Source organism: Jaculus jaculus, chromosome 1 (assembly GCF_020740685.1).
Source record: "Jaculus jaculus isolate mJacJac1 chromosome 1, mJacJac1.mat.Y.cur, whole genome shotgun sequence".
Taxonomy (NCBI): Eukaryota; Metazoa; Chordata; class Mammalia; order Rodentia; family Dipodidae; genus Jaculus; species Jaculus jaculus.
The window spans coordinates 159687216-159710369 of record NC_059102.1 but is presented as its reverse complement, the minus strand read 5'-3'; the positions used below and the strand labels follow the sequence as shown (position 1 = coordinate 159710369).

Genomic DNA, 23154 nt, shown 5'->3' with positions numbered 1-23154 from the left:
CAGCCACCTGGCTAGAAGAGGTTTCACTGGGGACAATTCCTGGGGTCCTGCCTAAGATATGTTTGGATGCAGATCTAATTTCCAGCCTAAAGGTATACAGAGTAGTCTGAGCTCTGTCTGGGTCCCCAATGCTGGCTGCTTGTTCCCTGCAATTTATTGCAGGGTTTTGTGCTTGCTGATTGGTTTTGTGCTATCTTGTGGTGCTGGTTAGCTGGTGGTAGTATTCTCTCCACTTGGATCTGTGAAAGGGGCCAGCTTTTTCCACCATTATGGAACTTCCCTTGGATCTGTAAACTTCAAATAAATGCCTTCCTCCCATAAACTGTCTGATTTGGATGTTCATCCCAGCAACATGGAGCTGATTACAACAGATGGTGAGGCTAGAACCCAGGGCTTCACACACTCCAACCTCATGATAAATGTATCCCTTTAACGATATTCTACACAAACACAAAGCAGCAGCTTATATGTGCCCTTGGAATGCTGTGTGCAGATCAAACAGGAATGTGATTAGAAGCCTTAGGTAGGTGAGAGATAAAAAATACTGACTGAGGTTGAAGACAGTTTTGTAACTGCCCTCTAATAAGTTTTTCTCCTGATCTTTTTACTATTTGAATTCACTGGGTGCTTAACTTTCATTGACATTCATCTTATAGGCTTCATTAAGCTCAGAGGAATGCTATTGCTTAAACTACAAGAAAGAGCAAGTAAATCATCATCAGACGTAAACTAAGGAGTATTCAAATCTTAGATTTTGTCAAATTCATACAGGACCTTTAATGATCGAATACCTTGTGTGGTTAGACTTAGGAGAACAGGCACATAACTTCCACGCAGCACATTTCTGAAGCACCAGGAGGGTTAGCATCAGGTCCCACTTACCATTCTCTGGTCTGGCTAACTCCAGGAAGACCCAGGTTAAGTATTAGGTCCTCAACAAAGTTTCCTTGAATTTTACTACCATAAACCATCTGCACATTTACTCCAAAACATAGGTGAGAAAGCCCTTATGTCACTATAGTGCAAGTAATCACTGAGTTCCTGAGGTTAAGAAACCATTTTTCCTGTCTCCAGTCCTAGCATCTGTCATAACACATGATAACACAGTAGATTGGGGGCACTCAACTGTTGAGAAAGAGTAAATGAGGCTGTGATCTAAACCACATCACAGAAAGTATATTTCTGTATTTCTTTGAAACTATAAATTAAAGTGCCTAACCTCTTAAAATCTTTCTTGCTGGGTGTGGTGGTGTATGCCTTTAATCCTAGCACTTGGGAAGCAGAGGCAGGAGGACTGTTGAACATTCAAGGCAGCCTGAAATGAATTACATGTTAGCCTGCACTAGAGAGTCAGCCTAACTCAAAACAAAAACTGAAACAACCAACCTTTCTCAAGATGCCCATAATGCTAAGAGCTCAAGCACAGACGAGGAGGTGACATCCATACCACCTGCACTATACTCAGTGTCTACTTCTGGCTCAGGGTCTACTTTAGTTATGTACCTTCAAAGGAAAGTGACATAAAGGAGAAAGTAATACATGTTTGGTTCTTTGAGAACTCATCCCCAGAATGCTCCCCATGATACACCATTTACAGACAATGACTGAAGTCTTAGGATCTTAGGAGTCTTAATTTTCCACAGTGATATGACAAAATGTGTTAGCAATACAGAACAGCGAAGAAACTTGATTTGACAGAATTGAGAGAGACAAGAAACAGAAAACTATCCACTACACAGAATCCTTAAGTCCAGCCAAGAATCCCACTCAGAAAATCCAATGATGAGCCTAGCAGCTGGTACTTTACTGAGACCTCTAGGTAGTAAGTGCAGGCTTCAGCATGCTAAGTGCTACTCTCAACTACTATTCTTTCATTTTATCATCTTTGGGGCAAAGACAGATGATGAAAGTTTAATAAAAATCATGGATCACGGGCTGGAGAGATGGCGTAGCGGTTAAGCGCTTGCCTGTGAAGCCTAAGGACCCCGGTTCAAGGCTCGGTTCTGCAGGTCCTACGTTAGCCAGATGCACAAGGGGGCGCACGCGTCTGGAATTCGTTTGCAGAGGATGGAAGCCCTGGCGCGCCCATTCTCTCTTTCCCTCTACCTATCTTTCTCTCTGTGTCTGTCGCTCTCAAAAAAAAAAAAAAAAAAAAATCATGGATCACGCCGGGCGTGGTGGCGCATGCCTTTAATCCCAGCACTCAAGAGGCAGAGGTAGGAGGATCATTGTGAGTTCGAGACCACCCTAGACTAGAGTGAATATGAATTCCAGGTCAGCTTGGGCTTGAGTGAGACCTTACCTCGAAAAAAAAAAAAATAATCATGGAACAGAAATTAACCTAGAGGAAATAATATCTAGAAAACATTCAACAAATCACTTCAGCAATATAGTCCCATAGTACCCAGACTGAGATCTACTCACATTTCAACTAAATGTGGGATGATTAAGATATTAACGATTGTGTTTTGGGTCTCATTTTCATGCAGTCGAATGGTAACTGCTGTTTGACCAGAAGGTCCCTTTGTTTATCAGGCACTCTTGCACTCTCAAGAATGAGGCTGGGCTCATTAGCATCCATGTTTGTACCAATATAACTTAGCTAATATGGCCATTCTCTCCATGTGACATCTAGTAATAGAGGTAAAGCACAATACCTTACACTTAAGGGGCTAGAGAGATGAGAGCTCAGTTTGCAAAGTATATGTTCTCAAGCATGAGAACCTAAATTCAATCCCCAAAATCCATATAAAAATGCTTAGATTAATTCCAGGTCAGCCTGGACCAGAGTGAGACCCTACCTCGAAAAACCAAAAAAAAAAAAAAAAATGCTTAGAGTAGGTAGTGTTGAAAGAATTGACACCCATGGTTGTCCTCTGACCTCTACAGAGACAGAGGGAGAGACAGAGGGAGCGAGGGAGAGACCTTATTTAAGCTTGCAAGTAAAAATTCTACAAAAGCAGTTCTAATAAATTTGTCAATTTTAGGGGTAACCTGAGTTTTTAGCTTAAAATGAGTATGGAAGAGAGTGGGTCTACTCTTGCTGGCATAGTCTTTCCTAAAAGTTGCAAAAGCTAGACTAGCTGTACCCACACTGATGCAGACTAAGAAAAGCTGAGGGCAGTTGATACAAAGTCCAAAGAACCCAGACACCACACTCCCTACAAGCAAGGGTACAATAAGTCTTTGCCACAGAACACAGTGGGCACAAATGGAGATGCCCCCATGGTCACAGCTAAGCTGGCGATATCTGAACTAATTAGTAACTGACGCTTATTTTTAGAAGGAAAAGTCACCTCAATTTTATGCCAAAACTGGAAGGGAAGAATTTCAGTACAGTTAGCCCTTAATAAGTTGTGGCAGAATAACTCTACATCTTTCTCTACTCTGACTCTGTGAGATGTCTACTCTACCTCACATATAGCTGGGATACCAATGATTTGTTAAAGGAAAACAAGGTTTTACTCTCACCTGCGCTTATACAGGTATTCTATGCAAGAAAGTTAACAGTCTAATGTCACCTGGAGAGAATAAAAACAGTTTATGTGGCAGAAGTGTTTCTGGTCAAGGAGTATGACGATGGCTCCTAAGAGAGCTGAGGGAGAGGGGAAGTGGTTGGCAATCAAAGATGTACTAGGCACAGGAAGGTAAGCACCACGCTCACACCAAGAGGCTATATGGCTGGAGTAGATAAGATGGGGCGGGGTGCAGGGCAGACAGAGATGCTGATGGATTTTACTTCCACTGACATGGAAAGCAGAAGGCCAACAGGATCCAACTCAGTTTATAAAAACTATGTGAAGACCTTATAAAAACCTAAAGAGCAGTTCTAATGAAGCTACTAGTAATTTCTAGGAACAAGAGAAAACAGGGTGATGAGATTATGGTGATAAACCAGACAAGAACCACTGGCTTGCAATAGCATGGGTGAAATGGTTGGCTTCAGGGTCTTTTTTTTTTTTTAATTATTTATTTATTTATTTGAGAGCGACAGACACAGAGGGAAAGACAGAGAGAGAGAGAGAGAATGGGCGCACCAGGGCTTCCAGCCTCTGCAAACAAACTCCAGACGCATGCGCCCCCTTGTGCATCTGGCTAACGTGGGACCTGGGGAACCGAGCCTCGAACCAGGGTCCTTAGGCTTCACAGGCAAGCGCTTAACCACTAAGCCATCTCTCCAGCCCGGCTTCAGGGTCTTTTTGAAGGTGTGTTTGACAACACTTACCAACAGGATAAATGTGGGGGTAAGAAAATGAGGACTCGTATGTACCTTCATGTGGAAAAATGGAATTATTATTTATGGTCATTTGTTTTCATGATGGTAGCCAATCTGATAGGAGTGAGATGGAATCTCAACGTAGTTTTAATCTGCATTTCCCTGATGACTAGGGATGTAGAACATTTTTTTAGATGCTTATATGAAATTATTATGTAGCTGACAGAAACAATAGGAAAAATGAGATTTTAGTTATTTCTGAGACAGCCACCAGTGAGCCAGTGGAGGGCTGAGGATATGGACCAGTGATTAGAGTACCTGTATTTTCCAACATGCATTCCTGTTCTATCCCTTGAATTCAATCCCCAGATTGGTGCGCAAACCCAGCATGGTGGAGGTAGGAGGGTCAGAGGCCCAAGGTCATCAGCTAACACAATGAATTTGAGGCCAGCCTGGAAAAGAAAAAGAAAAAAGGAGGGAGGGAGAGAATGAAAAGTGAGGAGGGGAGTGAGAGCCAGGTGAAGTAGGCAACCGACACAAGGCTGAGATACAGGGTAGAGCTATGAACCTAGGGTCACTGTGCTGATGGTATTTCAAGCCCTGGGACTAAAGTTATCTAGGAGTGAATATGTGGGTGAAATATGTCCAAGAACTAAGGGTCCCCCTAATAAAGTCAAGTTGAGGACAAAGGAGCACAGGAGAAGTGAGGAAGGAGGAGATAAGAGTAAAATAAGGGATAGCAATTCAAGGAGGGGTCATCATGGGTAGAGGCTGGAGAGGGCCAGAAGGCAAGTGTCTCTTTTTCTTATGAGTCTAGACTCCCACATAAGACAAACCACTGGTGATGGAGCACTGGTCAGAAGTAAGTGCCTGGAGTCAGGCATGGTGGCGCATGCCTCTTTAATCCCAGAATTTGAGAGGCAGAGATAGAAGGATTGCCTTCAGTTCAGCCTGTTCTAGGTCAGCCTGGGCTAGAGTGAAACCCTACCTTGAAAAACCAAAAATAAATAAGTAAAAGAAGTACAGTGTCTAACATGGGTAAAATGTCTTGAAACAGGCACTGAGGAAGATGGGTAAGATGGCATAGTGAAGAGGATTAGCAAAACAGAGTCAAGTTTCACATACCGGAAAAGATACATGTAAATTAAATTTCATGGGGCAGGGGATGATGGAAATAGATTAATCTGAGAACAGTATGACTTCTGAGAGCTTTTGGGGTTTGTGTTAAAATTTTTAAAAACTAGGCTAGAGAGATGATTTCATGATTAAAAGGCTTGCCTGCAAAGCCAAAGGAGTCAGCCAGGTTCGCTTCTCCAGCACCCACATACAGCCAAACGCACAAGGTGGCACATGCCACAACAGTTATTATATTCAGAGACCAGCAGCAGAGGTTCACTAACACTACCATCAATAGTGGGATATGGCCAGGCGTGGTGGCGCACGCCTTTAATCCCAGCACTTGGGAGGCAGAGGTAGGAGGATAGCTGTGAGTTCAAGGCCACCCTGAGACTCCATAGTGAATTTCAGATCAGTCTGGGCCAGAGTGAGACCCTACCTCGAAGAAAAAAAAAAAAAAATAGTGGGATATGCACGTACATACACACTTCACTTTCTATTTCCAAATTACGGGGGGGGGGGGCGACACATGATGACTTAGGACCAATGTGTAACACATTGGAAAACTGCTAAAATGAGAAATGCATTTAGAAAAGAAAATATTGGGCTAGAGAGATGGCTTAGTGGTTGAGGCACTTGCCTGCAAAGCCAAAGAACCCAGGTTCGATTTCCCATGATCATGTAAGCCCGATGCACAAGTTGGTGCTGGCACCTGGAGTTTGCAGTGGCTGAAGGCCCTGGCACACCAATTCTATTTGCCTCTTTTTCTCAACTAAATTAGAAAATAAAATATTTATTAGGGAATCGAGGGGAAAGGCTGAGAATGGTACTTCCCTGTAATCACAGCAATCTGGAGGCTTAATACATGAGAACAATCCATGCCAAGCCAACCTGGGCTACTTAGTGAGATTTTGTCTCAAAAAAAAAAAAACAAAAAAAAAAACACACACCCTAGAAACTATCCCCTCCAAGAGGAAGCTCCTGATCAATATCACACTAATACTTGGTAAAGAATAATCCACTCACTATGATCAGGTTCATTCCCCACCTGAACAGTAATAGCTATCTTAGAGGGCAGGATGGCTCAACAAGTATTTTTCAGGCTGGATAGATGACTTAGCAGTTAAGTCGCTTGCCTGTTAAACCAAAGGACCCAGGTTCGATTCCCCAGGACCTCTATAAACCAGTTGCACAAGGTGGAGCGTAAGTCTGGAGTTCCTTTGCAGTCAGTGGCTAGAGGCTCTGGCGTGCCTACTCTCTCTCTATCTGCCTCTTCCTCTCTCTTCCTACCTCCCTCTCTCAAATAAATAAGTAAATTTAAAAAAAAAAAAATTCCAAAAAGAAAAAAAAAAATTTCCAGCCAGGCGTGGTGGTGCATGCCTTTAATCTAAACACTTGGGAGGCAGAGGTAGGAGGATCACTGTGAGTTCGAAGCTACCCTGAGACTACATAATGAATTCCAGGACAGCCTGAGCCAGAGTGAGACCCTACCTTGAAAAAAAACAAAACAAAACAAACAACAACAAAAAACACATTCTCCCTAAATGATTATAATCCATCTTCTAAAAAATATATTATTTATTTATTTATTTGAAAGAAAGAGGCAGGGTGGGAGAGAGGGGGAGAGGGAAAATGAGACAGAGGGAGGGAAGGAGAGAGGGAGAGAGAGAATGGGCATGCCAGGGCCTCCAGCCACTGCAGACAAATTCCAGATGCTGAATGGGAATCCTTTGGCTTTGCAGGCAAATACCTTAACTGCTAAGCCATCTCTCCAGCCCCATCGGTTTTGTTTTTTTTGAAGCAGGGTCTCACTTTAGCCAGGCTGACCTGTATCCCAGGCTAGCCTCAAATCTATAACAATCCTTTTACTATTTCAGCCTTCTGAGTACTGGGGACTAAAGGTGTGTGCTACCAATCCAGCCAATCTATTAACTTCTATTCAGAGAAACATAAAAGCCTTGATGGTTTTACAAGTTTCAGAAGAAAGCAGTCATTTCAGGAAATGTGCTCAGTTCAGAGATGACTACTTTATGACCAGCAGTGCTGGACCCTCAGCAGAGGTAAAAAATGTCTGGTAGGATTTTGAGTTAACAGTGTCTGCTGTCACAATTCTTTTTCACTTAAAGACAGAAATTTTTGCATATTTTAAAAAATTCTGTCAGTAAAATGAAAACAGTGATTATGAATGACTATCAATTTTTTAACAGAAATCCTGTGTAATTATCAAAAATTCTTTAAGTTTAACACACTGAACTTGTATGCAGAGTTTACCTTAGAGAAATTATGCAGGAGCAGAGAAATGATCCCCAAGTGGTTAAAATAGGAAACAACACACGCTTTTAAGAAACAAGCTGTAGCTTGTTGAACTTCTTCTAGAAATCATTATTCAAAAAAAAGCAAATAGAGCAGGAGAGATGGCTTAGCAGTTAAGGCACTTGCCTGCAAAGCCAAAGGATCCAGACTCAATTCCCTAAGGCCCCGTGGAGTTCATCTGCAGTGGCTGGAGGCCCTGGCATGCTCACACTCTCTCCACCCTCTTTCTCTCCCAAATAAATAAAATATACTTTTAAAAAATTTTTAAAGAAAGCAAATACAGCTGGGCATGGTAGCACATGCCTTTTATCCCAGCAGTTGGAAGGCAGAAGCAGGAGGATTGAGATTGAGGCCATGAGACTTACATAGTGAATTCCAAGTCAGCCTGGGCTAGTGAGAGACCCTACCTAAAAAATCAAAAACAAAGAAGGATTGGGCATAGTGGCACACACCTTTAATCCCAGCACTTGGGAGGCAGAGGTAGGAGGATTGTCATGAGTTTGAGGCCACCCTGAGACTACATAGTGAATTCCAGGTCAGCCTGGGCCAGAGTAAGACCCTACCTTGAAAAACCAAAAGCAAATAAAAGCATTCCAAATCAGCTTCGGCTAGAGCAAGACACTAACCTCAAAAAATGAAACATAACAAAAACGCAAATAAAGCATTTTTCAAGCAATTTAGCTAAGATTTGACAGGAAAACTATTATTTATACCAAAGTATCATCAGTATTATCTGTGAAGATTAAGGTTATAAAGCATCTTCACCTGGTATATAATCAACTTTTCAAAATGAGCATATGGCATAGTGGTGCATGCTTTTTAATCCCAGTATTCAGGAGGCAGAGGATTGTTGAGAGTTCAAGGCCACCCTAAGATTACATAGTGAATTCCTACCCTGAAAAACAAAACAAACAAAAGAGCATGCATTACTTTTGTTGTGAAAAATACTACAGACATATGTAACAAGGAAAGTAAGGCAGACCAGCCACTTCCCATCAAGGGACCTCTGCCCCATGGAGGCTACAACCCTCTTACTTCTGCCAGACCCCACTTCCCCAAACTTTTCTGTGTCTTTTTTCTTAAGCTTTAACCCCTTCATATTTCTCCTCTTGATGCTTATTATAGTCACATGTACCTCTTTGTGCCACCAATTGATAACACTTGGTTTCCCCACTGAATTGGAACACAGCTGAGGTACTTTTATATCACTGGAATGTCACACAAGACTGGACGTACTACAGGTTCATTCTTATCACACCCACTATTTCTGCTTCAAGCCAAAATCTACAGGTAAGCCCAACTGGTTATTTCTTCCAAATCTTAAATAACAAAATACTTCTCAAATCAGTCTTTATCAATGGCTATTATTCCAAGTCCATCTGTAGTCAAAACATGTCCAAGGCTCTAAGGCCCACCAAGTTATCAGAGGCATTTGTGATCATTTCATCCTGACTACAATACAATGTGACAGGGCAAGTGCTCAGTTGCCAATTTGCTAGAGAACTACCATAAATTCATGCTCACTCTTGCTCTTATAAACACTGTCAACAGAAATAAATCTCCCTGAGAAGCTTGATGACTTGTCAGAGTACTTCCATGTGTGCTAGTGGTATGAAAGGAGGAAAGCTTGGTTCTGTAAGTTCACAATCATGCCTCTACCTGCAACAGAGCTGTCACTGAGACAAGAGCCCTCACACTCACTCAAATGTTAAGCAGTATCAAGTATCAGCAAGGTAGCAAAGCACAGGTCTCTCTCCTTGAATGTAAAGTAGTGAGAAATGCCCATGTTATTATTAGGGCACCATTCTAGCTTTTCTTCTCTAGCTATTGTACAATCAAAATCAGATGCATTGTTTTTTCCTCCTAAAGACATGGCTCCACACTCCTTTTATCTCAGATGCATTTTTGTCCAGGCCAATTCAACAACTCTCCCACATACCCTTAAGTGGTCACACCCTTACCTGGATCACACCAAGGAAATAAGGCCTAAAGCCAAGAATATTTCCACAATGCCTCACTCTCACCTAGCATTTCAGGATAAAATGGCTATTTGAAATCTACCTTTCACCGAAAATTGGCTGAACTATTCTGAAGAGGTTGAAAAATAGCCCTCACATTTATCAAGCCCTAACCTCTGGAACTTGTGAATGTTACCTTATAATAAAAAAGGTCTTTGAAGATGCTATTAAGGTTCTTATGATGAGGGAAATTAATCCTATAACACCCAAGTGGGCCATTAATGCTATCACACATGCACTGAAAGAGGCAGAGGGAACCACCTCCACAGAACAGAGGACAGAGGCAGAAACTGAGCAATGCTGCTACTGGGGAAGGAGGAGGCAGCCAGCACCAGCAGGACAGGCAAAGGCTGGCTCCACCCCCAGCGAGCACAGTCTTAATGGTTAAGTCCATGCTCAAGGGAACACACAATTACTTACTTTTATGTCACCAAGAGTGGGGTAATTTGCTGCAGCAGCAATGGGACATTACTACTAGAGACCATGAAAAGTAAACCAAAGTAGAAATCCTTACAATCACCACAAAACACCAGGGTTAAAATCAGGGTACTGAAATAAAACATTTTATTTTATTTTGGTTTCTCAAGGTAGGACTCACTCTAGCCCTGGCTGACCTGAACACACAGTGATCCTACTACCTCTGTTGGGATTAAATGTGTGTGTCATGACACCTGGCTAAATAAAACATTTTAGAGGTTTTTATTTCCCTTTGGCTATAGGTATGAGACAAATTATAAAGTTGTACAGATTTTGAAAATTAAACTGGCCTCGCAACCAAACACCTAACCACTAATGCACTCTGTACACTAAGCCAGACAACCATGATTCCTCTATAGGATACTATAGGACTGGCATTTTCCATACAGCCTATGTAGAAAGAATTTTTTTTTTTTTATTGAGCCAAACATTTTAAACAGCAAAACACCCACTACTGGCTAATTTATAATCAGATAGCTGCAATATTTGGCTGATAACCTACAACCTGACCTGGCCTATCCACCTCTCCCAAAGCCTCAGTACAGAGAAGGCCACTTCAGCAGTTGCTTACACACCCACAATCTGTGCTGCACCACAGCATTCTATGTGTGCTTCATGCCTCTGGCAGGTGTTTGTAAAATGAAGGCTTTGGCTGATCTGAATGTAAAGAAACTTCACAAAAACACTTTCCCTAATTCTCACCTGACCCACATGCTTACCCAGGAGTACTAATAAAGACACGGTTGCTTCTTTTGATACTGTTAGCACTTCACCTTTCTAGAGAGAGGTGCCACCTGCTGCCACAGGCCGGAAAGTACAGCCTGCACAGCTCCTGGCAGTCAATTCCTACCCGGCAAAACACAAGAGAAGCATCTCGAGAGTGGTTCTTGTTCAGGACTTTCAAGATTATGACTGAGTTTGCCAGGTGGTAGACTCCCCAAAGGAGCCAGCAAGGTGGCTAAGTAAATGATTCTGCAGTCAAAATACCTGGAACCCATCCTAGCTTCATCCTGTACTTTCTGGCAGTGTGACCAAACATAATCATTGAACTTCACTAACACTTTTCAAATATGAAAAGGCCCATAGACTAAATAAGCAGAAATTTCTAATTGCTAATAAAGGCATCCACTGATTCCTTTTCCCAAGAAATTAAGGCAAAAAGTTCCCATCTTCTTAACACACACATACAAAATCAGAGCTGGGCATGGTGGCACACACCTTTAATCCCAGCACTTGGAAGGCAGAGCTAGGAGGATCACCATGTAGTTGAGGGCACCCTGAAACTACACAGTGAATGCCAGGTCAGCCTTGGCTAGAGAAGAGACCCTACCTCGAAAAACAAAAAACTGTTTCACTCATTAAAAAATAACAAATTTGGGGCTGGAGAGATGGCTTAGCGGTTTAAGGCACTTGCCTGCAAAGCCTGGCTCATGTTAAGACTCTCCAGGTCCCATGTAAGCGGGTTGCACAAATGCACAAGGGGGCGCTTGCATCTGGAGTTCGATTATGGTGGATGGAGGCACTGGCACAATTCTCTCTCCTCCATCCCTTCTCTCTCTTGCATTAAAAAAAAAAAAAAAGAATAAATTAAAGCTGGGCATGGTGGCCCACACCTTTAATCTCAGCACTCAGGAGGCAGAGGTAGGAGGATCACTATGACTTTCAGGCTAGCCAAAGACTACATAGTGAATTCTAGGTCAGCCTGAGCTAGAGTGAGACCTTACCTCAGAAAAATTAAACAAAACAACAAATTTTCTTTTCAAGAGAATGAAAAGGGATTAGAGTTCTACCTGTGATAAAGAACTAAATACTAGGTTTGCTTTCCTGCTGCTCCTAAAAAGGTGCGGGCTTTCCAGATGTGTATGACTGGAAACCAAACTGCACCTCACATGCTGACACAAGATGCAGGTTATAAGAGAACTCAGTTTTCTGTGAGTCTGATAAAACATTAACCAAGAAGATATATGCATGAGGGGCTAGGGAGAGAGCTCAGCAATTAAAGGCACTTGCTGGCAAAGCCTGTTGGCCTGGGTTTGATTGCACAGCACCCACATAAAGCCATATCCAAAAACTGGCACAAATACATGGCAGTCATCTGCAACAGCAAGAGAGAACCTGGCATGAACACACACACAGACATGTGCAAATAAATAAAAATGTTATTTTAGGGCCATAGAGATGACCTAGCAGTTAAGGTGTTTGCCTGCAAAGCCTAAGGATCTAAGTTCAATTCCCCGCTATCCAAGTAAGCCAGACGCACTAGGTGATGCATGTGTCTGGAGTTTGTTTGCAGTGGCTAGAGACCCTGGTGTGCCTGTTTTCTATCTGCTTCTCTCTCTCTCAAATAAATAAATAAATAAAATATTAAAAAATATAATTTTGAAACAGCTGGGCATGGTGGTAACTGCCTTTAATCCCAGTACTTGGGAGGCAGAGGTAGGAGGACTGCTGAGAGTTCGAGGCCACCTGGATAGTACATAGTGAATTCCAAGTCAGCCTATACTACAGCAGACCCTGCCTAAAAACAAAAACAAACAAACAAACAAACAAAACAAGTTAGATTCAGGTGGTGAGGAACAAGTTAGGTCAGAAATCACCAGTGGGGGTAAAAATTTCAGTGCAGAAGACTGTACGACTGACTTTTAACTCAGGGAACATAAAAGGAATAAGCTTACAGGGAAGAGAAGAACATTTGGACTTCATAAATTTGGGAGAAAGGCACTATCCAGGTAAATCTGCTGTAAGATGCTAGAACTCAGTAAAGAAATAGAAATTACATTAACAGAATTCTCCACTTCACTAAGACATTAACATTATGTTAACTCACTACAAAAAAGCCTTAAATTCAAAGAAACAAATTTAACCTCTGTATAGTGAGCACATACCTGTAATTCCAGCTACTTAGGAGGCTAAAGCAGGGGGATCTCAATCTGAAGCCAGACTGGGCTACACAATGGATGCTATCTCAAAAAAACAAAACAAAGCAAAGCAAAACAAAACAAAACACCCAAGAGGCTCAGGGAGGTAGTTACCTGGCCTAGCAATTCACTTTTAACAAGATACTATGTCCAACAATACAAAAATATTCTGAGTATTAGCATGAGTAATTAAATGAAAGGAGAGGGAGCAGGAAAGGAAATGCCAGGACCAGAGAGCCAGCCAGGTCTTGCAAAGCAGAACATTATTCAAGGTGAGTAGGGACTATGTGTGGTTAAGTATCTGGCTCAGAGTCCAACACACAACTAACTGCTGGCAACCTGAAAAGCCACTCCCCTGGCACAGCAGAGATCATCTCCTAAATGGTGTTTTGGGTACCACTGTTTCCCTGTGACCCAACTGTGCCAATCATTTGCTGGACATCACACCATGTTTTTACACTACAGCCCTTTTAACACATACACATGCTGCACTAGTGTACTGACAAGGAGAATAAGTCTTAGAGAATCAGGAAAAATTAAGCCAGGACTAGGCTGAAAGAATGAATACCCTGGGCTGGAGAGATGGCTCAGCAGTTAAAGCATTTGCCTCTGAAGCCAAAGGACCCAGATTCGATTCCCCAGGACCCACATAAGCCAGATGCTCAAGGTGGTGCATGCAGATGAAATTCATTTGCAGTGGCTGAAGGTCCTGGTATGCTCCTTCTCTTTACCCACCTCTTTCTCTCATTTTTTTTTTAAAGGGGTTGGAGAGATGGCTTAGCAGTTAAGGTGTATGTCTGTGAAGCCTAAAGACCCAGGTTCGATTCTCCAGGTCCCACGTTAGCCAGATGCACAAAAGGGTGCACACATCTGGAATCTGTTTGCAGTGGCTGGAGGCCCTGTTGTGCACATTCTCTCCCTTTCTCCCTCTTTCTCTGTCAAATAAATGAATAATGTATAAATATAAAAAAGGATCATCTTTTGGGGAGTAAAAACTCTCCTGCTATCATCTATTTCTATCTGCCAAACAAATATTTAGAGGCAACTGGTTTGTAGGCCCCTGAGAAAGGCCTGTTTTTTTCCCCTTAAATGACAGAGATAAGGTTTCCTATGGCTTCTCTAGCCCTAGATTCTACCTGCTTGTTGGATGAAAGAACAAGACTCCCACCATTTCTCAGTGGGGGGAGCTCCACATTATGAAGAGTAGGTGGGTTTTCTGCTAATATATGCCTCTCCCCACTATGTAACATAAGTATTTCCTTGAAAACAAAAATACTCTTCAGAGCCGGGCGTGGTGGCGCACGCCTTTAATCCCAGCACTTGGGAGGCAGAGGTAGGAGGATCACTGTGAGTTCAAGGCCACCCTGAGACTACATAGTGAATTTCAGGTCAGCCTGGGCTAGAGTGAGACCCTACCTCAAAAAAACAAGAAAAAAACAACAAAAAAAAAAACTCTTCAGAGATAATTAAGATGTAACAGATGTAGGCTGAGAATATGGCTCAGAGGTTAAAGCTGCTTGCTTGCAAAGCCTTCTGATCTTTCAATTCCCAAGTACCTACAAAAAACCAGATGCAAAGCAGTGCAGGCATATGGAGTTTGTTTGCACCCCAAAATTCAATCTCTCCCCCAATAAAAACATTTTTTAAAATATATAGCAGATGTTTCCCCTTGTTAGAGAAATCAGATGAAACAATTCATCTCCCAGACCTGGAATCCACTCACTTCGACGTATTTATCAATAGCCCGCTGGAAGCTGCCAAGCACTGTTCATGGTGCTGGAACGCAGCTGGGTCAGGAAACACTAGAGGGTGCTCGAGAGCTTCTACTTTTAGAAAAATCAGGCAGAGCTGGTCACTGGGGTGACCAAAATTTAAAGGAAGGAAATGTGAAAACAATGATCATAGAGGCACATGCCTTTAGTCTCAACTGAGGTAGGAGAATCACTGTGAATTGAGGATAGCCTGGACTAAAATGAGACTCTACTTCAAACAAGCAAACCCAAACCAACAAACACAACTAAAAACAAAGCAAAGGGGTGTGGATTAGAAGGCCCAGTGACCCTAGCTTGCATGTCAAGTCTGAGAGCCAACCACAGTGTTGTGCCTCTAAAGGCAAAGTTAAATACAGGTGCATGACACTGGGATCAGGAGCTGTACTATTTCACACTAACATGTAAGAATGAAGGCTCAGCAGCTCAGCTCAGCTGCCTCAATACTTAGCTATCATAACTACATATGAGAAGGCTAAAGCTCAGGATCTTTCCTGAAGTCAAACTCCTACTAGGTGACAAGGCTTGACCTAGCAGTCTGGGCTTGCTTCACTACTAGAGCCATACCTAGAGGCTCATCATTGGTAAATGCTCCCCAGGTCTATGACTGTAACTTTTTTAAAGTGGGTTTTTAAAATTTAATTAATTCATTCATTCATATTTTTGATTTTTCGAGATAGGGTTTCACTCTAGCTCATGCTGAACTGGAACTCACTATGTAGTCTGAGGGTGGCCTCGAACTCACAATGATCCTCCTACCTCTGCCTCCTGGGTGCTGGGATTAAAGGCATGTGCCACCACGCCTGGCTTGACTATAACTTTTTTAGTGTGCTATAAGGATACAGAAACCAAGACATCTGGCAGAGATACAAGTGGCAAACAGGAGCCACACAGGGCTTAAGAATCAAGATTTTGAGCTGGAGAGATGGTTTAGCAGTTAATGATGTTTGCTTGCAAAGCCTTAGTTCTATTCCCTAGTATCCATGGAAAGCCAGATGCACAAAGTGGCCCATATGTCTGAAGTTCATTTGTGGTGGCAAAAGACCCTCATTGGTCTCGAAGTCTCTTTCTCCTTGCAAATATATGTTTTCATTTTATTTTATTTCTTTTAAAGATTCAATGCTGGGCATAGTAATGTATGCCTTTAGTCCAAGAACTCAGGAGACAGAGGTAGAAGGATTGTCATGAGTTCAAAGACAGCTTGAGACTACATAGAGAACTCCAGGAGCCTGGGCTAAAGAGAGACCCTGCCTCAAAAAACCAGGGGGGAAAAAAAGAAGAAAGAAAGAAGTTATGGAAAAAATCAAAGTAAAATTTAGGATTGGAATTCACCTCAGAGACAAATGTTTGATCATATGACAAAAACTGAGAATGGGACCTAGGAATGGCTTAAACCAAGCGACATAGCAAAGACTGAAACAGTTAATCTTACACCAATGGTCATATAACTAATTTGCAACTCTTATCTATATACAACATCACAATTTCATACATAACCCTAGAGTTACAGGGTGCCTGAGTTTTTCTTATACCCACACCACTTAGCCCCAATTGAGGGTCCTTTGGCACCACAGAAGGAACTTGGCTAAGTAAAATGTCATATAGGACACCTACTGTGGACATCATTCTTTTTTTTTGTGAAGCAAATGGTTTCTGGTTTCATCACTCTATTTTACTGACCCAGAACAATACAAAATAGGAAACATCCTCCCTCAAAAAAAGTTTTTAAAAATATTTGTTTATTTAATTGAGAGTGAAGGAGAGGCAGAGAGAGAAAGGGGGGAGAGAGAGAGACTGGGCACATTAGAGCCTCTGGCTGCTGCAAATGTACTCCAGATGCGTGAGCCACCTTGTGCATCTGGCTTATGTGGGTTCTGGGGAAAAGAACCTGGATTCTTTGGCTTTGAAGGCAAGCACCTTAACCACTAAGCCATCTCTCCAGACCCGAAAGTTTTAAAATGATAAAATCATTACAACTTTTAAAAACTTAAAAAATAATTAGAACATGAATTTATAGAAATAATACAGGATGATTGTTGTACAGATAAGAGTCTTCCTACAGAATGCTTGTATGCACCAGGCGTAGTGGTGCACACCTTTAATCCCAGCATTCGGGAGGCAGAGATAGGAGGACTGATGTGAGTTCAAAGCCACCTTGAGAGTACATAGTGAATTCCAGGCCAGCCTGGGCTAGAGTAAAACCCTACCTAAAAAAAAAAAAAAAGAAAAAGAAAAAGAAAAAGTAAAGAAAAGAAAAAAAAACAACTTATAATGCACTTAAAATAAAGGTTCATGACTGAAATCTGCGAACACTGCTTTCGGAATGAAATGATATCCTTGTAACTGAAACTGCTTTTTTGTTTTTTTGAGATAGGACCTTACTAGCCTGGGCTGGCTTTCAACTGAAGATCCTCCTGCCTCACCCTCTAGAGTTGGAATTACAGGCATGGGTGCTAACTTTGAAAAGTATTTTAATTGGACTAGGACAAGGGGAAATTCAGATCACACTAGTAGATAAACAGAGGTCAGATATTGATCTGACACCTTTCCTCTCACTGAATATGCCTATTCTTCTAGGAGCATCAAATTACTAGGGAAAAAGCTCGGGCATGGTGATGCATACCTTTAACCCCAGCACTCGGGAGGCAGAGGTAGGAAGATCTCCATGAGTTCAAGGCCACCCTGAGACTACATAGTGAATTTCAGGTCAGCCTGGGCTAGAGTGAGATCCTACATCAAAAAACAAAACAAACAAAAAAGGGCTGGAGAAATGGCTTAGCAGTTAAGGTGTTTGGCTGCAAAGCCAAAGAACCACGGTTTGATTCCTCAGGATCCACATAAGGCAGATGCACAAAATGGCACATACATCTGGAGTTCATTTGCAGCAGCTAGAGGCCCTGGCATGCCCATTCTCTCTTGCTCTCCCTCTCAAATAAATATTTAAAGCCAGGCGTGGTGGTACATGCTTTTACCCTGAGACTACCTAGTGAATTCCAGGTCAGCCTGGGCTAGAGTGAGACCCTACCTTGAAAAACCAAAAAATAAAATAAAATAAAATAAAATAAAATAAAATAAAATAAAATAAATCAAATTACTAAGAAAAAAGGAACTGTTGCAAGAACTACAGTAAAATTATTTGTAAAGATTTCTGTAGGGGGTAGGAGGAATGTAGAGATGGCAGAATTTAAAGGAGGCTGCTACACTGTCCTCCTATTAAAAGCTCCCTACTTGCTGTCTAGGAATCCTTCTTTGTACAGTACATTCTATGGAACTCAGCCACTAAACCTGGAGGGCTTTAATTCATACTTCAGACGCAACAGTCTTCAACGGAACGTATGTTTTTAAGACTCCAAAGTTGACAATCTAGCCAAAAAAAGAAGTTCCTTCCCACACTGCTTGCCTTTATTATCAGCCAATCATTCATTTTGCCTTCAATAGTTTTGGTTTGTGCTTCCCGCAGCAACTAATTCCATTTTCTGCACTGACATGCCAGTAAAAAATAAGTTTTTTCCTTAAAAAATATAAAACGATTAAAAACAAGGCAGGCCAGGAATGGTGGTGCATGCCTTTAATCACAGTACTTGGGAAGCAAGAGTTTGAGGCCACCCTAGGACTACATAGTGAATTCCAGGTCAGCCTGGCCTATAGTGGGAATGTACCTCAAAAAAAAAAAAAAAAAAAGATAGAAAACTTGTTATATTTTACATATACAGCTAGCCCCTGATACAACCACCTCTTCCCAGATGTATCTCTCTCCATGCTTACTTAATATGTGCCTTGTAACCAATAATGTGACCCAGTGGAGGCATGGCACATGTGCTCTGGTCTTACAAGTCTACAGTGTTCTAGGGTTAACACTGTCCTGGCTGACAAGGACTGTGGTAAATGAAGACAAAGTTAAGTTCTTATGTGGTAACAAAAACACTAAATCACACTAGCGCAGTATGTATCTGAAGATACTTGGTCTGAAAGCCACGGGATGGGCACTCCTGAGACAGAGCTGCTCAGACATCACACACAAGTCTGTCACATAGCCCGACCGCATATCCAGGCCCTAGAAACCTATAAGCTGGTGCTCAGGAAGAAGAAAGACCAGAACTGGACTCAGGTTTATATGACCCAAGGGAGAACTTAAAACCAACTATGCCCACCTACCCACAAAATTCTTCTTACTCAAAGACCAACACAGAGGATGTGTCCCTCACAGGCACACTTCTCACCTGCATGCTGTTCTACCCAACCTCCTCACAAATAACCTAGTGACATCTGCTACAAGTGCCGAGAGTTCAGAGGGTTCGTAGGCCAGTATGACACTGTAGTACTCGGGGTAGCAAGGAGAAAAGAAAATGAGTCCTCGGAAATGATTTTGAAAAGTCTGAGCAAGAAATGGAGGCCCACCCACCTCTTGTTGAAGTATATGTATAATCAGCATTTCACTCTGAAACTAAACTTTCAAAAAAATGCCTTTAGGGGCTGGAGAAATGGCTCAGCAGTTACAGTGCTTGCCTGCAAAGCCTAACTACCTGGGTTCCATTCCCCAGTACCCACATAAAGCCAAATGACAAAGTGGTGCATGCTTCTAGAGTTTGTTTGTAGCAGCTGGGGGCCCTGGTGCACCCATTTTTTCTGCCTCTCTCTGCTTACAAATAAATAAAATATTTTAGAAGTAGTGCTTTTAAGTAACACTAAATCGATACATTTTGAAAAGCTACAAACAGACTTGATGAGTTGGAAATTTGTCAATACAAAGTATCAGTTTCATCAAGGGATAGAGTACCTGCTCCTGAGAGGATAAGACAAAAAAAAAGTCTAAACCTCAACAAGTTAACAAGAGAGCACAGGGGAGTGCAAGCACACAAGCAGATATGCAATGTAATGATTGCTCAGGAAACAGAGGAAGCATGTGCTCTCTCCTTGGGGACCAGCCAAGAGTACTGTATGCTCAAGAGAAGGTGCCAGGAGCAGGAAATCCTCTGTGGGGGCCTTTCTCAAGGATGGGTATATACTGGGGCAAGAGGGGCATGGGAATACCCTGAAGACAGTGGTCAAAAGGTACCAGGCAATGGAAACCATACACTACAGCTTGGAAAAGGGAGTAAAAGGTAAAATACTGTGGGTCTCAGAAATTCAAAAATCTGCTGGCGTTTCCCCACTTACAAGATTAAAGCACTTGTGGACTTAAACCTGGGACTAGAGGGAACTCCAACAGTGACAGGACCACAATGTGCACCAAGTTACCAAACCCTCCCTACACAGTGAAAGTGTCTACGCAAGTCCCTCTTCAAGTCTGTACCTCACCATTTGTGGTTATTCTGGGCAAAAATGACTTCCTCCTCCCCTCTGAAATGAACTGTTTCTACTCCTAATTACCAAAAATTACAGATGTGCTCTCAATAAAAGACTGAAGTTCTGGAAAATGCTTCTTCTAACATTCTACTCAGTTGCCTTCCCACTCATAAGGCCACGCTCAACTGATCTTTGTGTCAAAATCGTTTATGTCTAGGAGGCGTCATGTTCTTCAGTGGACTGGTAATTTGCCCGTGCTCCAGTAAATAATCCCCACCCATGTTCATGGAAGCAACCCTAATTAAGTGGGACGGACTCACACACACACACAGACAGACATTAAAGTAGGAAGGGGATTAATTGGGAAGAAGTAAGTATTCCATGGGAGGGGGGATAAGAAAGGCTAATGGGGTGAATATGATCAAAACACATTATATACATATAGGAAACTGTGAAAAATAAAATTTAAAAACCCTTAACAAACAAAAAACCTGCTGGAGTCTACAAAAGGTCTATGCGAAAAGAACCGCCACCGATCCAAATAGTTCATCGGCCCACTGCTCTAGAGGGCTCTCCGTCGGAGTAAACTTTATCAGTTAAGTTCATCAAAGAACACATCTCCACTTCCCTTCTTGAAGTTTATTTTTCCCCGCCCCGAAGTGATCCTAAGTTTCTGGTCCAGGCCGGACAAGTTTCCTTGCCCCGTTCCCCGCCCCCCAAAACAAGGGAGATCTCCCAGCACCGGGCTAAGCGAGTCTACCTCGGTCCTCCCAAAAGGATCGAGTGCCCCACTTTGGGGGAAACACATTTGTGGGGTGACCCTGAGGACAGCACAAAAGGGGCAGTAGAGACGCGCTCCGAGGGACTCTCGGGCCGAGACAAAACAACAGCAGCAAAAAAAAAAAAAAAAACAACGAAAAGTTCAGCGCGTCCGCGGGAGCCGATTGGACGAGCCCGATCACGGCTGCCCATTGGCGAAGACGGAAAACAGAGTCCCCCAATCGCGAGCGACGGGGCTGTTCCCCTCGTGCGGCCGCGGCCCGGCCCCGACGCAGCCCGCCCGCCGGCCCGCCCGCCCGCTGCGGCGGCCTCTACCGCTCCCTTCCGGCCGCCGCCTCCACTGCAGGCCGCGCGCGCGCGCCCGGCCGCCCAGCTCCTCAGCCCGGTCCCGCGAACCACTCGCCCCGGGATCCGACCCCGGTCCCCGGCTCCCGTACGGTGGCCGCCGCGCTCCCCCTCAAACGCCTCCGCCCGCTCGCTGTCCTCGGCTCACCGCCGGTTCGGCCTACCCACCAGGTCGGCGGCACATCTGAGGCGTCACTTGCCCGGATGTTGCGACCCGGAATCCCGCGCTGCCGTACCCTCAGGAAATTAGTCACACGCATACACACAAACACACACACACACACACAAAATAATACTAATAATTCCTGAGGAAAAAAAAAAAAAAGTAAATCCAAGATGGCGTTCCGACGCAGCACCGCCCGCTCCCTCCGCTGAGGAGGAGGGGGTGAAAAGAAGTCCGCGCCGGCCGAGGCCCCCGCCCCCACCCGGCCGCCACCGCTGCCGCGTCCCGGGTGACCGTCCCCAATCCCGGCCCGGGCTCGTTTTGCTCGGCCACCGCCACCCCATAGATTCCTGCACCCCCTCACACACACACACATACACTCCCCCCACACACACCGGGCCTCACCTCCGCCTTACGCGCAGCCGCGGGGTCCGTGAGGCATCCGCCGGCTTCGAGGCCGCGCGTGCCGCGTTCTCGCGCTGCGCCGCGCCGTGCCGCCTCCGGTCCCCTGGCGTCCTCACCTCATAGCCCCGGAGCCTCGCTACCGCACCGCAGACGTGTCGCCGCCCCCCCCCCCCTTCGGTGAAGCCACCCGGACACCGCCCGGGCCCAGTGGAAGGACACGAAAAAGAGTCCACGGACTGAAGGCGGAGGGACACCACGTCGGCTTTGAGCGCGTGCTTTTTTTTTTTTTTTTTTTTTCCTCCCTTCTAACCCCGGCTCCAGTGGCCGCCGTGACTTCGACGGGATTCTTCGGGAGGAGGCGGAGAGACGCCAGAAAGAATTAAGTTCCCCGCCTCCTCCCCGCACACACGCACACACACACACACACACTCCCGTCGCGGCTCCCGACGGCGGCGGAGGCGCAAGAGCGATTTTGGAGAAAACGAGCCGCGTCGTTGCCCGTCGCTTGGCTGGACGGCGGAGGGATCGCGGCGAGCGTCGCTCGCAAATCCCTCCGCCCAGCTTGCCCTTTAAATCGCGGTGGAGGCGGCGTCGCCGGGCGTCCCGCGGGCGCCACCTAGCTCCCGGGGCGTCTGTGCCGCTCGCCCGAAGCCCCCACCTCCCCGCCCCCCGGGGCCCGCCCGCCCGCCCTCGGCCCTCGGCCCTCGGCCCTCGCACACCTGTACCTACCAGGGACAGCTCCCGTGCTGGGCTTGGGGGGCTGATGGAGAGGGGAGGACGCTCCAAGCCCTGGGCGCCTCCCGGGTGCGCCGCGGGGAGGCGGCCCTGGGAAGGCGAGTTTCTTTGTTGTGGGAATATGGGTGTCGCAGGGAGGGATACAGCCTTCAGGACCATGTGGGCAGCCCGAGCGTTACCACGCGGGAGGAGGGGAGGACGCTGCCACCCGGCTGTCCCTCGAGCACCGGCTAGAGTCCGTGCCCCTCTTCTCCTCCCCGGGCTCTGCTGGCTGACCCGTGGAAGCTCAGCTCCTCGGGGAGCCCAGGCAGTTGTACCCACAGTGCCGGGGATGTGACGAAGCCCCAGCGCGTTAGATCCTCCAGTCATGAGGGGTACAAAATAACACTTCTTCCCTAACCAGGCTTCAATCCCAGACCTCTTTAGGATAGCAACCCCTATTCCCCCCCCCCCCCGCGCCCACACACACACCCAGAGATGGGGAGTTTTATGGTTAGTTTACACACAGGGAAATTGAGGCACAGACTGGTAAGGTGACATCTAAGACAACTAATCAGTGGGGGAGGGGATAGCAGATTTCAAATAAATAATAAAGGTGGCATTAAGGTCTTGC

General features: G+C 44.5%; 1 protein-coding gene across 5 annotated transcripts in view; it reads right to left on the bottom strand.

The window, feature by feature from the left end:
- The window catches only part of Kmt5b (lysine methyltransferase 5B), a 68170-nt gene extending 45317 nt beyond the window's left edge, over window positions 1-22853 (bottom strand). The window contains exon 1 of one of the 5 annotated variants that reach the window (XM_045149303.1): window positions 22536-22853. The gene's annotated coding sequence lies outside the window, so the exon portion shown is untranslated. Of the gene's footprint in view, window positions 1-8410; window positions 8433-21406; window positions 21535-21806; window positions 21881-22535 lie in introns of those variants that run through there. The other 4 variants (XM_045149337.1, XM_045149308.1, XM_045149316.1 and 1 more) reach the window with 4 other exon arrangements.
- Between the last annotated feature and the right edge of the window lie 301 nt (window positions 22854-23154).